Consider the following 18,142-nt stretch of genomic DNA (forward strand, 5'->3'; position numbering starts at 1 on the left):
ACTCGGGTGCAGAGTGTGCACTCTCACGCGGGATGCGGGACAAAGTCTATGGTAGCTAGAGCACCACCACATTATGACTCAGCACCACCACAGCACCACTCAGCACCACTACAGCACCACCACAGCACCACTCAGCACCACCACAGCACCACTCAGCACCACCACCACCCTAACCACTCAGCACCACCACATTATCACTCAGCACCACCACATTATCACTCAGCACCACCATATTATCACTCAGCACCACCATATTATCACTCAGCACCACCACATTATCACTCAGCACCACCACATTATCACTCAGCACCACCACATTATCACTCAGCACCACCACATTATCACTCAGCACCACCACATTATCACCCAGCACCACCACATTATCACCCAGCACCACCACATTATCACCCAGCACCACCACAGCACCCCTCAGCACCACCACAGCACCACTCAGCACCACCACCACCCTCACCACTCAGCACCACCATATTATCACTCAGCACCACCATATTATCACTCAGCACCACCATATTATCACTCAGCACCACCACATTATCACTCAGCACCACCACATTATCACCCAGCACCACCACATTATCACCCAGCACCACCACATTATCACCCAGCACCACCACATTATCACCCAGCACCACCACATTATCACCCAGCACCACAATAGCACCAGTCAGCACAGACCCTGATGCAGAAGTCTAGCCCGGGACCAGGATTCAATACCCCGCCTCGGCGGGTCTTGGGCTCAAAATTCCACGGACCTGATAATTCTTGCCTCGGTGCCTATTCCAATCATGGAGTCCCACTCTGCAACTCTGGGCAATAGCTTGCTTAATCTCCACAACACTAAGGATGCCTGGCCTCTACCTTGGGGGTGCTAGGAGTGGACGCCTCACAGGGAAAGCCAGGATGGGTTCCACAGCGGTATTCGTACAAGCGCCTTGAGACCCTTGCGGGTGAGTAGTGAGCTATACAAGTATCAATTTACATTTACATTTACACCACAGCATCACTCCGCGCCATCACAGCATCAATCTGTGCAACCATTCAACAACAACTGGCTCAAATATGTTCTCTCAATGTTTCAAGCTTTATTACAAATGTCACAAAAAGATGTTAATATTTCACTTCTGTTCTTGGATTTCCATCACAATGAAATACACTGAACATAATCTTCCCAAAAGTTATTTACAAAAGTTTAAGCTATTGCCATTATAAATTACAATAACTTTTATTTAAGAATTAATTATTTAAAAAAATAAAAGCCATTGTTATTTGTAATATTAATACATCTAAGTCATGTAAATACAACACATATTGCATTACAAATGCTATAGGTGTCACGTTTGCTAAAGTTAAAACTTTCATTGTAAATGACAAAGCTATTAATTTCGCTATTTTCAAAACCAACTCATAAATACAAAAAATTGTCATTTACAATACCAATACCTCAAACTTTCCTAATGAGAGATCTATTGCATTGCAAATGCTTGTTTATTATGTACTAGGTATATAGCAATTATTCTGGGAAAATGTATACATGGAAAAATCGGTATGAAAGACACCCATGTATTTCTGAAATGGGAACAAAATATAGAGTTTAGAAACAGTAGATATTTGCACATTTCCAAAATTGGGAATACTCATACTAGCATGAGAATTATGGATCATTTTTCAAAATGACTTCTTTTTACACATTGTCTTTCATTTGGAAGGCAGAAATGCATCGAAAGTCAATAGGTAATAACAGTTGCCCGATAAAAATGGTACCTGACTTGCGTGGGGAGGCATAGTGCCCACGACAGGAAACGGCTCAAAAACCCAACGTGAACACACATTTTCACAATGAAAAATTACCCTTTTTTTGCAAAGTGCCTAGCTGTAGTTTTTGAACCTTAGCTCTGCCGGCCCCTAGGGAAACATAGCAAACCTATACATTTTTAAAAACTAGACACCCAGGGGAATCTAGGATGAGGTGACTTGACTGGGTCTCAGCAGGTTCTGCTAGCTAGAATACTTTGCAAATCTAAACATTTAAAAAAAAAAAAAAAAAACATTTTCCTCACATTAATGTGTTGGAAAGTTCTGGAATCTGCGTGGATCCACAAATTTCCACCCAACCGTGAGTCTTCCGAGAAAAATGGCACCTCACTTGTGTGGGTAGGCCTAGTGCCCGCGACAGGAAACGGTACAAAACGCAACGTGGACATACCACAATTTCACAGTGAAAAATGACCCTTTTTTGGCAAACTGTCTAGCTGTAGTTTTTTAAGCCTAGCTCGGTCGGCACCTAGGGAAACCTAGCAAACCTAAATATTTTTCAAAACTGGGCACCCGGGGAATTCCAGGGAGGTATGGCTCGCGTGGATCCCCCAACATTTCCTTACCCAGAATCCCCTACAAACCTCACATTAAGCTGGAAAAAAAATCAATTTTTTCACACATTTTTGTGTGGGAAAGATGTGGCTTCACCGGGCTGACACAAATTTCCTACCACCCAGCGTTCTCCCGGGTCTCCTGATAAATATGGTGCCTCTCTCATGTGGGAGGCCCAAGTACACGCGGCAGACAAGGGCCCAAAGGGGGCGGAGCTTGCCGGCAACCATGGCGGCCGCTTGAGCCTAGAGCTCCGTCTCGTTGTCGGAGTAATCCTTAATTATCCTGCATCAGCATAAAGATTAGCGAAGTTAGTGACATCCCCCCAACTTTCGGACAGCGTGGGCTCTCGGCGGAGGCCGGGCGTGTGAGAAACGGCGCCGGTATTCCGCCGTTACAGGACGAGTGGCTGACGGCGTGGTAGGCCTTAGAGCTGCGCCCTGAAGTGCTGCCCGGATCCACGCTGTGTAGCAGTGGTGTGGCCTGACTGGGAGGAGGCACCCGGTGTATGCTTGGCTGCGGACTGGGGAGACCAGACCGGTCCGAGCAGATCGCCAGCGGGTGAGTGACTTTTCTCCCTCCAGCCTCCCCCTCCCCCACCTCTCGCCTGCCGACGTGGAGCGGTGTTGTGGACTGGCCGCTGCGGCCGCAGCCTAAACAAAAGGAGCTCGTCTGGAGGCCTGCTGCGTGAGGTGGACTGACTGCGACCCCCTGCTGAGGAACTGAGACGGGCTTGTGGGTGCGAGTGAACCAAGAGGCCCTGGGAAGCCCTAGGAGTTGCGCAGCAAGATGGCGGGACGCCCATAGCACCGGCAGGAGTGCTTCTGGGGGTGAATGCTGTTTGCCCCGCCGTGCTGATTCGCGGAGTAAGGCACCGCTCAGACTGTGGAGCTCGGGGGCACTACGGACTTTTGAAGAGCTGGTTAATAACGCCTGGGAGTGTATTGCGACCCACAGCGGGACTGAAGCACGTGGCTGGGGGGCTCATAGAAGTGGCGACAACGAGGGGTGACCCTGAGTTGCAGGCGGAGTCGGGCAGCAGTGGGGACTCGGGTGCAGCTTAGAGGCACGCTGCACGACGCATTTCTGCGACGGGACTGACAAGACTCCTGACGCTCGCATGAAGACACCAAGAGTCCTGTCTGCCTAGGCCTCATAAGAGCGACACGCACCTGGTTGACTTTGATACCCTTGTCCATCTGCACCGCCTGGCAACATGGGGAGAAGCGACAAGACCCAGAGCAAGCTAACTTTCGAACAACGGCGCTCTAAGTAACAGGAGGCTCCGGGCGTGGACAAAACCAACTCGTCCGACGGGGCGGACACCACTGAGGCCTCAGACATTAAAAGCATGCTCCTGGCAATGGAAAAAGGCCTCCAGAACAGTATGACGTCCATAGGAACAAAGATCGATGCCCTCACTTACAGAATGGACCGCATCAACAAACACGCAGAAAGGCAGGACATGTCCGAAAGAATGCTGATGGAGGTCGAGGAAGCACAAACGGAGCTTGACACTGATCATAAAAAGGATTGCGAAGCTTATGCAATCCCTACAGGAGAAAACGGAAGATTTGGAGGCCCGCTCTCGTCGCTCTAACCTACGCATAACGGGCCTTCCGGAAACGATGTAGACGGGAAACATGGAGAAGTTTGTTGAAAAACTGCTGGTTACTCTCCTCGGAGAAGGTGCATTTCCTCCAATGTTTGTGGTGGAGCGTGAACACCACTCGCTGGGCCCACGCCCGGGGGCAACGCCGCGCCCCATCATCGCTAAGCTGCTGAACTACAGGGACAGAGACGCTGCACTGCGGCTGTCCAGGGATAAGAAATCGCTGCAGTACGATGTCTCAGAGATCTCGCTCTATCCAGACTTCACTGCAAAGGTGCAGGAGGCCCGCAAGCACTTTGCCCCGTTCAAACAACAGCTCCGTGACCTTGGTCTGGACTATGCAATGTGGTACCCTGCAAAACTACGTGTCAACCGGCAGGGGCACTCCCACCTTTTCACTAACCCTAGGGCCTTGCAGCAGGCACTGAAAGGATGGTCAAGGGACCACCGCATGGATGCCAACAAACCATCGGACGGCGAGGAGCGAGGCAGTCAGCTGGACGAGCAGGATTGACCCGCAGCTCTTCGTGTTCCCCGCGAGTACGTGGGGTGATCGGGACACAGTGAGTGGGGGGCAGAGGGGACTGGCTCTGGGAGAAATATACCATATGGTCTCGTTTTTGGAAGGGCTGCGGCCGGGAGCCAGCAGGGGACCTGGCACCATGATCCGTTGCCTCCTGAGGGTTTACCGGAGATACTGCTATGGCGGGGCTCCTGGCATGCTGCCGAGGGCTGACACTTGGGATCCTCTGCCCGATATCTCCCTCTAGTTTGATTGGTGTGATGGGAAGAGGTAGGGGGACAAATTCAACTACAGACGATGAAACTTTAGAATTCTTTTCAAATGTTACTTTCCTGTCCTTTGCTGATGCATATAACATGGTATGACAGGAAGCTGGAGTGGGGCACCTGGAAAGTTGTGTAACAGAATTACTTGCTGGTTGTGCGGTAACCTTGGCCCCCGCGCGCAATGCACCCCTTTTGACCCGCGGGAGGTCACAGTTGGGGATTTGGGAAGGTGGGAGGAAGGATGGTGGTTTTTCCTGCAAGGCCGTGTTCGGGGTGGTCTGCTTAGGGTGGGGGTGGGGAATGTTTCAGGGTTTGGGGTGGATGTTGGGGGGAGAGGGGATTTGTCTCTTCATTTGACAGCACAGTCGATTACAACCTCATACACTGGTTACATGCACATGGCTTTCACGATGGAGACCGGAAACGAGTATGGCTGACCCAGGGAATTCTGGGTCCGCTGCCAGGATCCGGGCGCTTACATGCAACGTCAGGGAGCTTAATGATTATCGGAAGTTGAGGAAAGTACTGAGTTACCTACAGCGGCAGAATGTTGATGTGACACTCCTACAGGAGACCCATTTGCAGCCGTCGAGTAGAATGTTGCATAGTAGGGGCTTGGAGGGCTACATCGCTGCAGCAGGCTTCACGACTCATGCCAGAGGCGTGATCACCTGGGTGAACCCCAAATCGAAACTTACTCAGGCGCTCCCGAGAGCGGACTCGGAGGGCCGCTTTGTCATTTCAAGATGCGTAGGCCTGGGGAGGGAGTTTGTTGTGGTTAATGTTTATGGTCCAAATTATGATTCCCCGGAATTCTATCAATCCCTGGCAGCAGTAGTCCGCGAATATGACACAGCACAGGTCCTGTGGGGCGGGGATATCAACTTGGTGCTTGACCCGGCGCTGGATAGATCTGCTGGTCCTGCACGTAGGCCTTCCGCAGCGGCGCTTACTACACAGCTTGCTCTTTAGCCTAGGCTTGTAGGATGTGTGGAGGACGAGGCATGCTGTGCAGGGGGGGTACACACATTATTCAGCATACCAAAAAAAAAGACAAGGGCCCAAAATGTATTGAGGCAACATCAAAATTGCCCATCTCAAAACGACCTGGTTTCGCAAGGGGGCACACCAGGGTTTTTGGCCCAATGCTCGGCAGCTATCTAGGGAAACCCACACATTTCTGAAAACTAGACACCCGGGGGATTCCAGGGAGGTATGGCTTGCGTGGATCCCCCAACATTTCCTTACCCAGAATTCCCGGCAAACCTAAAAAATAGCTGGGGGAAAAAAAAATCACCTTTTCAGCACATTTTTGTGTGGGAAAGCTGTGACATCACCGGGCTGAGACAAATTTCCTCCCACCCAACGTTCCCCCGGGTCTCCGAATAAATATAGTGCCTCACTCGTGTGGGATGCTCATGTACACGCGGCAGACAAGGGCCCAAAACGTATTGAGGCGACATCAAAATTGTCTATCTCAAAACGAACTGGTTTCGCAAGGGGTCCACCTGGGTTTTTGGCCCCGTACTCAGCGGCCATCTAGGGAAACCTACCAAACCCACACATTTCTCTAATCTAGACACCTGGGGAATTCCAGGGAGGTATGGCTTGCATGTATTCCCCACTGTTTCCTTACCCAGAATCACCTGCAAACCTCAAATTTAGCTGAAAAAAGCACTTTTTCCTGCACATTTTTGTGTAGGAAAGTTGTGGCATCACCGGGCTGACACAAATTTCCTACCACCCAGAGTTCCCCCGGGTCTACCGATAAAAATGGTGCCTCACTCGTGTGGGAGGCCAAAGTACCCGCGACATGCAAGGGCCCAAAACATTTTGTGATAGGAAATTTTGATGTTGCCTCAATATGTTTTGGGGCTTGCCTGTTGCGGGTACCTGGGCCTCCCACACTCATCCACCGGGGAGGGGAGATTCTCCCCTTTCCAATGATACCTCTCCCTTCTTTCTACGTGCTCAGGGGGCAGTTTTTGTGAAATGACTTCAGCGCGACGTGCAAGCTAATGATCAGGTAAGAGAAACGGCCGGCGTGGGGTTCCTCGGGAGCTGGGGAAGCTCTTCCCCAGCACCCAATGCTGTAGGGGAGAAAAAGAAATCCCTCTGCTGCCTGCATTCCCTCATGAGCATCAATGGGGTTAAAAGGACACTAATTCACTGATTCAGGGTTTTTTCATTCCAGTTTGTAATCTTCTGGTGTATAATTTTTTGTTGCATAATGTGGGTTTTCCCTTGCTTTGTTTGGAGCGAGGTTGGGTGGAGGGTGGGGCAAATGTTCATTTGCAGGCGTTTCAGATTCACTATTGTATTGCTCACTGTCCTGTCATGCTTCTCAACAATTGTTTATTTTGCTTGTATATATATCAGGATCATTAGATGGCACAGCTAGGGAATGTCAGTGGTCCCTCTGATTTGTCCATGCTGTCGTGGATGCCAGGGGTCTTAACGTTAAACGCAAGAAAAGGAACGTTGTTCACTATTTAATACACCACAACATGGACATTGCATTCTTGCAGGAAACCCAACTGTCCAAGTCCGACCCTGCACGGTTTGCCTGTAGCTGGGGTACACACAGATACTTCTCTAATTTCAGCAGCTACTCCCGCGGCACGGCCATATTGATACACAAAAGGGTACCCGTCAGTCTTCACTCCTCCATTGGGGACAGCGAAGGTCGCTACAGGATTGTCACAGGCTCATTAATGGGACACAATGTCACCCTAGTGAGTATCTACGCCCCAAACAAGGACTCCCCTGAATTCTTTAATTCTCAACTCGTGAAGTTAGACCCTGTATTATTGTTAGTGGGGGCGACCTCAATTTGCTCTTAGACCCAGCCCCAGACAGCTCTGCCCACTGTCCTAGGACTAAGCCTCGCGCCCGCAGAGCTTTGCTAGACCTTTGCAAGCAATTATTTCTCAACGACATATGGCGCTAGCGCAACCATTCTACTACTAAATACACACATTACGCCGGCCAGCATAACACCTGTACCAGGATAGACTACTGGCTTGTGGCCTGATGTGGCTTGCTGGTTTCGCTACCTCACTACCCTTCCGCTGACATATTCCGACCACTACCCAGTTAAACTTCTCCTCAATGTGCCCAGACCAGATGGATATGAGCGACGATGGCGTTTTCCTTGCCGCGCCCTAGACGACGACCTCTTTCATTCAGAACTACACAATGCCATAGAAGAGTACTTTGCCATCAACACCAGCTCTGTTGACTCATGGGCTGTCATGTGGGAGGGGTTCAAAGCATACATTAGGGGAGTCTGCATTGCCAAACAAGCCGCAGTACTAAAAGCTTTGCGTAACACACTATCCCGACTGGAACGCGACTTAAAAGACATCGATAGTGCCGCAATGATCAGTCTCAAACCAGAGGCAGCCACAGAGGCTGACCCTACTCACTGAATACAGAGAGGCTGCTGACCGTGAGATACTATTCCTAGGCAAGCATCACTCCGCACGGCGTTATGGTGAAGGAGAGCGCCCAGGCCGGGTAATGGCGCAAATGCTTCGCCCTCCCTCCCATATAGCAGAGCCTACATTACTAAGCTGACTTCCTCCGCTGGCCCCACACTCACGACCACCCAAAAAATACGCGATGAACTCCTCAATTATTACACCTTATACACGTCTAAAGTGGGGTGTGACCCCACTGCACAGGAGGCATATTTATCCGAGATTGCACTGGTATACTTATAGAGGCACTTGCAGGAATTTTTGGCGGAGCTAATTTCTGTGGATGATGTTACCAACGCCATCATAGCAATTTACGGCTCCACTGCCCCCGGCCTTGATGGCTTCACCTGGAATCTTTATGACATACAAAGACCTCCTGGCACCCCAGCTAATTGAGGTATATGCCGAAGCCCTCGAAAAGAGAATTCTTCCTCCCACCTTCCGCGAGGCAGTCATTATCCTTCTGCCTAAAACTGGCAGAGACCCATCTCTGTGTGGATCGTACCGACCCCTAACCCTACTAAACTTAGATTATAAAATTCTAATCAAAATCCCCGCTATGCGCTTCTCCCTCCTGATGGAATTAATCATCTCCCCTGCACAATCTGTCTTTGTGTCTCAACGCTTCACTTCTTTGAATCTCCGGATGCTCTTCTCGATCCGTGGTACCCAACAGGGCTGCCCATTATCCTCTTAATTGTTTATTCTCGCTATGGACCCCTTACTATGGCATTTTCAGGAGAAACACTTACAGAGGGGCCTCCAATTTTACACTGGACCGCTGTTAGTTTCACTTTCTGCGGATGATACCATCCTTTTTTGTGAGACAGCCGTACATCAACCTGGAACCCCTGATGAGGGAAATAATCCACATTGGACAGCACTCTGTCCTAAGCATCAACTTGCGTAAATCCGTTATCTTCAACCCCAGGCACAGCGCAATAGGAATGCGAATTCCCCCTTGAATGGTGCACTGACTCAGTTAAATATTTGGGCATTCATGTACACCTGGACACGGCCCACATCATCAGGTTGAATTATGGACATGCGATCAGTGCACTGGAGGCACCGTTGGCTGCGTTTGCCACTGTCTATCGCCAGCAGAGTAGCAATTGTCAAAATGATGGTGCTCTCCAAATTTTTATATCTATCCAATACCATCCCCATTCCACACAGTTTCTTTTTAACATTACGCTCACTCCTCATCAGATTAGTGTGGGGAGGCAAACAGCCTCGGGTTCGCTGGGAAATAATGTCCCTTCCGTACGAGAGAGGGCGGTTTGGAGTTCCTTACCTTAAATTGTATTACTTAGTGGCCTAACGTAACTACGCCTATGCTTGGTACCACCCAGATGCTAGAATCCCCTACCTCCGCCCGAGGCAGATCTCGTACTACCTGAGAAACTGTCCGTGGTACTGCCGTAGTACTGCCCCAAGGGTATACCCAGAGACCCCACCGACATACAGAAGGTCTCCATCACTAGTTGGACATGGGACAAACTGAAGAGGATGATTTACAAAAAGGGGGTGGTGATGAACAGAGAAGAAACTGAAGAGGATAACCTACACGTCTACACTTATGCATTGACCCTTCCCCTTCCTAATGCTCTCTGCCTCCCAATAACGGGAGAAAGACTAGTACAACGCACACTGGCCAAATTTGTCATCGATCCAATTGGGAACCTGTTCCCTGGTGGGCACGTCTTTTCTGTGAGACGAGAAGCGCTTTCGCGATGCCACCTTTATGGATCGCTTCGTCCTTGGGCAAATCCGTTCGGCACTGCCGGTCTGCCTGCCCAGCTTTCCCATTGAACCGGCCTCGTTCACTGAGTTGTCATTGGTCATCAACTCTCCGGGAGGACTGCATCTCGTGTCTAGGCTGTACAGGGCTTGCTCAGACGTTATCCCAGTAAAAGATGACAAGATTCGCAGGGACTTGGGTCACCCCATCACGAACGACAAGTGGCTTCATTCAATGATGCAGTCACCAAGGAGGTCTACCTAAATAGTCGCCACAGACGGCTCCATTTTAAATTCTCGCGTCGAGCATACATTACACAGGCCAGGTCCCACAGGATTGATCCCTCCAGATTGCACACTTGTCGTAAATGCCAGGCTCCCCACGCAGACTTTGCCCATCTCACATGAACGTGTCCCAAACTACTGCCATTCTGGGAGTCAATACACAAGACATAGGGTGACATGACTGACCTAACCTTCATCCCCAAGATTGCTTTTTTGGGATATGTGATCAATTTGCCCAAATCAATTCGGAGATTTGCCACTCTTAGTGTTCTGCTGGCCAAAAGGGGAATCGCACAACACTGGGGATGGAAAACAGTACCCACATTACAAAATTGGCTACACAGCTTAACGTTCTGCAACTCCAACAGTGAAATGTACTCCTCTACAGTTCCCGATCATCTCGTCCCAAGGATATATTGGAGCTATTCACGTCTTTATTTGGAGGCGATCCGTTAAACCGCTGACTCTCAGGAGCATGGCATTGTCCCAGTTGGAGTAGGATAGATACCCATGGTATTACAATCACTGGTTCAAATTGGCGTTCACGATCTTTCCATCGTGGGTTTCCTTGACTGGGTATCTATGTCTAGGCCTGTTTTTCTTGGTGGGAGAGCTGGGTGGTGGGCTGAGGATGGGTGCCATAAAAACAAAAACAAAAAATAAATAATACCACATCCAGAGGCGGTGTATATTTATTTTTGTGGACCACTGACTTTTTTCTTTATATCTTGACACTGTGATGCTGACATGATTACCTCATTTTATGTACCTCATTTCGATGCATGTAATGACAGTGAGCCCTTGTATTTGTACTGCACTTACAGGTTAAAATGATAAAGTATAAAAATAAAAAAAATTAGCAAAGCTGGGAACGCAGTATAGTCACAGTGCTGCAGCGCACCCAGAGTGCGATGGAGGGACAAAGTGACTGCCGACTCACCGAAAGGAAGACCCTGAAGACTGCTTTTGACAAACGTGCACCTGTATCAAGAACCCCCCTGGAAGGCGAGGTAAAGTTGTGCACAGGGCCACAGAGATAAGCTGACAGTGCTGAAGATAGTATTATACAGGACTGCCTGCAAGTGCTCCCAAAAAACATGAAACAGATGGTGGCCAGGTGCACTGGGACAAAACAATGCTCCTTCTACTGTTCCATCAAACTAGACTTCAGGAAGCCATAATGGTTACAGGAGGATTGGCCCAAGGAATCGATCGAATAGCTAAAGATAGAGCTATCCGGGCCTCCACTCAGGGAAAGATTGACAAGTATTTGAAAATGATCTCTGAAGGGGGAGTAAATATACGTAGATGGGAGGAAGATCAAGACACTGAACACAGAAACAAACCTATAGGCCATGCAGAGCTCCTTCTTTCTTAAAAAAAAATAAAAACGATAATCAGTTGCCTTTTACCCCTCCCAAATATTGATAGATGAAATTGGGAGATACACAACTACACTTGGGAACTGGGGGAGAGAGAGCATATTGTTGCTAAATGTTTATATCCTGCTCTGCCTGCAGAAAAATTCATTATAAGTACTTACAAGGTTGCTTACTGACCTACTGCAGGCAATGACAATTATAGAGGGTTGACTTTAATATGATTTCCCGTCCACACTTACACATGCTTAGTTCCAAGTTGCTGTTGAACACCCAACCCGTGAAACTGGAGTGATGGGGATACCTGAAGAATGCTGCATCCTAAGGAAGGAATATGCTACTTACCAGTATGCATCTGTTCTTGGCATGTAGGGCTGCTGACATTCATATCTGTGCATAGAGCGCCGCCTAGTGTTGGGTCCGGATGATTGCACATTGTTGTCCTGGAAGAGTCTTCGAAGTATCACGAGATAGGTGGCTCCTCCCCTGGACTACAGTGCGCATGGGCATCCTCTCCATCTTCAGATTGTTTTTCGCCATTGTGGCAGAGATGGAGTGTAATACAGTAAGTGATGACCATGCCTGAGAATGATTCTGAGTGCTACAGCTGCGACAGGCACCGGGGAGGAGGGCGGGCGATATGAATGTCAGCAACCCTACATGCCAAGAACAGATGCATTAGGTAAGTAGCATATTCCGTTCGAGGCATGTGGGCTGCTGAATTCATATCTGTGCATAGAATAAATAGCAGTTACCTCCTCATCGGTGGTTGCCCGTGCCAGCTGCAGCAGTCTGAAAAAGAGTTTTGAGAACAGCCTGTCCTACAGCAGCTTGCTGTTTGGAGTGTACATCTACGCAGTAGTGTTTGGTAAATGTATGTATGGTGGACCATGTGGCTGCTCTACATATATCCTCTAGGGGAATGTTAACTAGGAAAGCCATGGATGCCCCTAACTTGCGTGTGGAATGCGCTCTTGGGGGAACTGTTAATGTGCGTTTAGCTTTTTGATAACAGATCTGTATGCACTTAACGATCCATCTGGCTATACCCGCTATGGAAATGGGGTTGCCTTTGTGTTGTGGGGAGAAGGCAACAAACAGTTGCTTAGTTTTCCTGAAATCCTTTGTCCTGTTAACGTAATACAGGAGAGCTCTTTTAACATCTAAAGTGTGCAGTGCTCGTTCTGCCACTGAATCAGGATTTGGGAAGAAAACGGTGAGATCTATGGTTTGGTTAATGTGGAACTGTGACACCATCTTAGGCATGAAAGTGGGGTTGGTACGCAGCACTGTCCTATGAGCATGAACTGCATGAAAGGCTCTTGAATAGTTAGTGCTTGAAGCTCACTAACTCTTCTTAGCGATGTGATTGCCACTAGAAAGGCCACTTTCCATGTTAGAAACTGTATCTCACAAGAGTGAAGAGGTTCAAAGGGTGGTCCCATTAATCTGGTGAGAACCACGTTGAGATTCCAGACAGGAGAAGGAGTGTGTCTGGGAGGAATCGCTCTCTCGAGTCCCTCCATAAAAGCTTTAATGACTGGCACCCTGAAAAGAGAAAGATGCTGTCTGTTTTAAAGATAAGCTGCCATTGCAGCCAAATGTATCCTGATGGAACTGTATGCCAGATTGCATCTGAGTGGGTGGGGCAAATAACAGATAATGTTTTGCATGGACGCATTAAGCGAATTTATGTCATTATTGGAACAGTAAATGACAAATCGCTTCCATTTGGCCGCATAGCACGCCCTAGTCGTAGGTCGCCTTGCCTCCTTGATGATGTTCATACAGTCAGGGTGTAAGTTGAGGTAGCCAAACTCTATGACCTCAGGAGCCATATTGCAAGGCTCAACTGTTGCGGATCTGGGTGCTGAATGTCTCCATGGCTCTGAGTGAGGAGACTGTGAGTGAGGCGCAGTCGTTGGTGAGGCACCACTGAAAGTTCTAGGAACGTGGTGTACCACGCCTGCCTTGCCCACGTTGGAGCAACCAGGATGAGCGTCATGGAGTGTTGTCGCAGTTTGCGTGCCACTAGCGGGATGAGCGGTGCTGGAGGAAAAGTGTACGCAAATCTGCCTGACCAGTTCATCCATATCGCATTGCCCTGAGACTGCGGGTGTGGGAACCTGGTGGCGAAGGTTTGGCATTTTGCGTTTTCCTATGTGGCGAATAGGTCTATCTCTGGATGACCCCACTGCTGGAAATATGGTTGGAGCACCGAGGGGTGTATCTCCCACTCGTGCATCTGATGGCTGTGCCTGCTGAGCAGGTCCGCCATCTGGTTGTCCTTGCCCGGGGGATGTTCGGCCATGAGGAACATGTTCCTCTGAATGGCCCACTTCCACATGCTCTGGGCTAGATGAGACAATTGTGGAGAGCGTGTGCCTCCCTGCTTATGGATGTAATACATGGCAGTCATGTTGTCCGTCCGGATCAGCACGACTTTGTTGCACAAATGCAACTTGAATGCCTTTAGTGCCATGAAGATTGCCATCAGCTCCAACAGGTTGATATGCATCTTTTGCTGCTGCGTCGTCCATAGTCCCTGCACGGTATAATGGAGGACACGCGCTCCCCAGCCCTGGAGAGATGCGTCCGTTGTCAGCACTATTTGTGGGACAGGTTCTTGGAACCGTCGTCCCCTGCAATGGTTTTGTGTGTTCCACCAATGCAGAGAGTTGTATGCACGACCGGTCACCAACACTAGGTCTTTTAGATGTCCATGAGCCTGGTTCCACTGTCGTGCTAAGCACTCTTGAAGGGGGCGTATGTGTAGCCTCGCGTGCGGGACTATGAAGATGCAGGAGGCCATCATACCCATCAGCTGCATAAATACCTGCGCTGGGAGTGAGTTCTGGGGCCTGAACTTCTGAATCAGCAATTGCATGCTGTTGACCCTGGCAGCGTTGGGCTGCGCTGTCGCTATTAGAGTGTTTATTGTCGCACCTAGGTACTGTTGCACATGTGCGAGTTGAAGGTGTGATTTTGGGTAGTTTAGTGAAAATCCTAGACTGAGTAGGAGGTGAATTGTGTGGGACATGTGGCTGGCACACTGCTGGGCTGACTTCGCTTGGACAAGCTAGTCGTCCAGATAAGGATAGGCATGGATGTGTTGTCTCCGAAGGTGCGCAGCCACTGTCGCCAAGCACTTGGTGAACACCCTGGGGCAGTAGTGACCCCAAAAGGGAGGACCTTTAACTGATAATGCTGGTTGTTGATGGTGAACCCGAGATATTTCCTGTGGCCTGGGTGAATGGGAATGTGGAAATCTGCATCTTTCAGGTCTAGGGTTGCTAGGAAGTCCCCCTGACTGAGCAATGGCAGAACTTGTTGTAAAGTCAGCATGTGAAAATGTTCTGACAAGATGTAGTGGTTTAGGGGTCTGAGGTCTAGAATGGGCCGGAGAGACCTGTCCTTCTTTGGGATTAAGAAGTACAGTGAGTACACCCCTGTACCTTGCTGTTCTAAAGGCACGAGTTCTATGGCCCCTTTTTGCAGCATGCAGAGTACTTCTTGCTGCAATAAGTGCATGTGCTCTGCGGACATAGGACGGTACCTTGGGGGTATGTTGGGAGGAGTGGAGTTTAGTACCAGACAATAGCCGTATTGGATAAGTTGTCTCACCCACCTGTCTGTGGTAATGCCTTCCCAGACTGGCAGGAACTGCTGGAGTCTTCCCCCGACCGGTGTTATATGGTCCGGGGGCAGTGACAAGGCGTCACTGTTTATTGGTAGCGGAGGATCTGGCATTATTATTTCCACGTCCTCTGCCTTTGGTGCTGTTCCCACGATATCCACCCCTGTTATTTTTGTTATAGGTGGTCTGCGTGCTACCCTTGTTGTATTGGGCTTGCTGCGATGCTTGACCTCTAGAGGCTCCCCTGTTACCGGAGCAACGAAAGGAACCTCCCCTGAACTGTTGTGACTGCAGAGCCCCCATGGATTTTGCTGTCTCAGTGTCTTTTTTAATCTTTTCAAGGGTCGTGTCTACATCAGGACCAAATAGAAAGTCAGGGTTAACTGGCTGATTGAGCAAAGTTGTTTGGATCTCTGGTTTGAAACCAGAGATGCGGAGCCAGACATGACGTCTCGGCATTACACTAGTGTTGATGGCCCTAGCTGCTATGTCTGCGGCATCGAGTGCACACTTGATGGATGCATTTGAAATCAACTTTCCTTCCTGTATCAGCATTTCTGCTACCTCCTTATAAACATCAAGCAGGTGTTGCATTAGCTGCTTTAACGTGTCGTAGTGAGCCCTATCGTATCTGGCTAATAGGGCCTGTGTATTTGAGATCCTCCAAATATTAGCCGCTTGAGCAGCTACACTTTTGCCAGAAGCTTTTAAGATTTTGGATTCTTTGTCCGGAGGAGGAGCATCACCACTTGTCTGAGTTTGCTCTCTTGCGAGCATTAGCCACTACTAGGGAGTCCAATGGGAGCTGGCCCTTGATGTATGTAGGGTCCGCAGGCGCAGGCCGATATTTTCTTTCAATCATTGGGTTGACAACCCTAGCCCTTGTGGTCTCCTTGAAAATGTCAGTAGCATGTTTCAGGACACCCTTTAGCATAGGCAATGGCTTTACTGATCTTTCTGAGGTGGAGAAAGTATCGAACAGAAAGTCCTCCTCCTCTGGGTCAGCGTGCATTTCCACGTCATGGTTAATTGCTGCCCTTTCAATAAAGCATTAAACGCCGCTGTGTCTTCAGTAGACGATGTTTTGGCATTATAGGACTGAGTATCAGGCGTAGTGTGTGGCCCATCAGAGTCAACAGGGTCAGTCCAGGGTTGAGGTTCCTCCTGATCTGTGTCAGCAGGATAAGTAAATTCATCCTCTTGTAACCTTTTCCCACATCCTCTTTGGTGCGTTTGGGAGAATAGGCATAGTGCTGGGTATATGACTCCACAGGTTCAAAAAGAACAGGTGAGGTGGCAGAATACCTTTTTCTTTTCAGAGGGATCTTGTATGACTCCAAGGGATGTTCTGGAGCGATTTTCCGTTCATGAATGGTGAGCCTGCCAGAATCCGAGTCGATGAAGAGCTTCGACTTATTATCATACGTGGGTGCCTGGAACACCACCTCCTTCGGAATGGACTGAGACCTGGAAAGTCCCGCCACCTTTTTGGATGTTTCGGTGCTTTTTTGTGGCTCGAACGCTTTGGGTCGAGCGGTCGGGGGCCGTCCGTATTTAATTGGTGGAGGAATCACTGAAGACGAACCAACCTTTTTTGAGATTGACGTCGTCTTCGATCCGATCGGCTTCGTTGGATCACCAGCTTGCTTGTGGCCTTGCGTCGACTCGAGCTCATGGTGCGCAGCAGGTACGGCCTTGGACTTCGACGCGATATGTTCTTTCGGGTCGGGTTTGATCTTTGACTCGAGGGTCTTGCTCAACATTGGCTTGGAGGCCGTAAGCTTCGGTTCGACAGTCTTTTTAGCCTGTAGTCCTTTGCCAGTGTCGCCATGTTTGGACGTCGACGGCGTCAGAGTGACATGCTTCACCGTAGAGATTGGCTTCGGCGCCCCGCTCTTCGGGCCGATGCCCTCTTGTGACCCCGAGGGGTCGATGACACTTTTAGACTTGACTGGAGTTGAGGAGTCCGATGGCGTCGATCCGAGGACTGTTTTTAACAGTTTCGGTTTCGCCTCTGTTGGTTTCGGTTTCGATTTTGGTGGATCGACCGATGGCTCCTTGGAAGTATTCTTCATCATATACGTAGTCTTCATCGTCGTCCATACCGAAGTTGAGTCTTGCTCCGACGCAGGGTCCGACTGCTGGTCAGGATCCTCTTCATCGACGCCTTCATCGTCATTGGCCTCGAAGATGTTCTCCGGGTCAGGCGCCGCTTTCTGCGCAGACTGTCGTGCGACGCGTCGAAGCGTCTTCTTCGACCGGAACTTGGAACAGGCCATACAGCTGGCCTCGTTGTGGTCCGGGGATAAACATTTATTGCACACTGGGTGCACATCAATGTGAGGGTAGTTGGAGTTGCAGACAGGGCATCTCTTGAACTGGCTCCGTTCCATCGTCGTCGTAGTTTGGGCCTTTGGTGTCGAAAAGGCAAATGGCCTTCAACATCCTGTTCGAAGAACTGGATGAAGTACAGGCACCGAACGAGACAATACCGACGCCCCAAAGGCCTTTTGGCCTTGCGAAAAGTGTTTTATACCGATTCCGAACTTGAGTCAAGAAAGTACATCCGAACCCAAATGGCGGAAAAAACAATTTGAAGATGGAGAGGATGCCCATGCGCACTGTAGTCCAGGGGAGGAGCCACCTATCTTGTGATACTTCGAAGACTCTTCCAGGACAACAATGTGCAATCATCCGGATCCAACACTAGGCGGCGATCTGTGCACAGATATGAATTCAGCAGCCCACATGCCTCGAACCAGTGCTTCTTCTATTACTCTAGCGCACACAATTCTAATTTGTGTATAGACTATCCCTCTATGCTGCATAC

At 49.4% G+C, this 18,142-nt stretch overlaps 1 protein-coding gene across 2 annotated transcripts in view; it reads right to left on the reverse strand.

Moving 5' to 3' along the window:
• Positions 1–18,142, reverse strand: part of LOC147725999 (uncharacterized) — a 200,940-nt gene that overhangs the window by 106,585 nt on the left and 76,213 nt on the right. The gene's annotated exons all lie outside the window — the stretch shown is intronic.

Source organism: Lissotriton vulgaris, chromosome 3_1 (assembly GCF_964263255.1).
Source record: "Lissotriton vulgaris chromosome 3_1, aLisVul1.2, whole genome shotgun sequence".
Classification (NCBI taxonomy): Eukaryota; Metazoa; Chordata; class Amphibia; order Caudata; family Salamandridae; genus Lissotriton; species Lissotriton vulgaris.